We start from the raw sequence: 360 nt of genomic DNA on the forward strand, positions 1-360 counted from the left end.
GGAACTCCACAGCGCAGACAGATGACACTGCTGACTCACTCAGGCTAGCCACCAACACTAACTAATATACTATCACTACCCATATAGCGATGCCATTACTACACATCTGTCACTAGAATTCTGATCGGTAAGTCCTGCTCTGGCTGTTCCCCCTCAATCTGTCAATTGCTATACTACTACCCACCCCGTTCACTTGCCTGGCTGCAGTTCAGTAATGATTGTTTGTGTATGTATAAGATTCAGCTTTCCTTTAATTAAATACAGTGGACTTCAAAGACCTATACTTTTTTTTATTAAACTGTCTGTCATCGGCTTAAATACCGTAGCATGCTGGTAAGTGGATGAACAGAGGCAGAGAGC

Source organism: Salvelinus fontinalis, chromosome 9, assembly GCF_029448725.1.
Source record: "Salvelinus fontinalis isolate EN_2023a chromosome 9, ASM2944872v1, whole genome shotgun sequence".
Lineage (NCBI taxonomy): Eukaryota > Metazoa > Chordata > Actinopteri > Salmoniformes > Salmonidae > Salvelinus > Salvelinus fontinalis.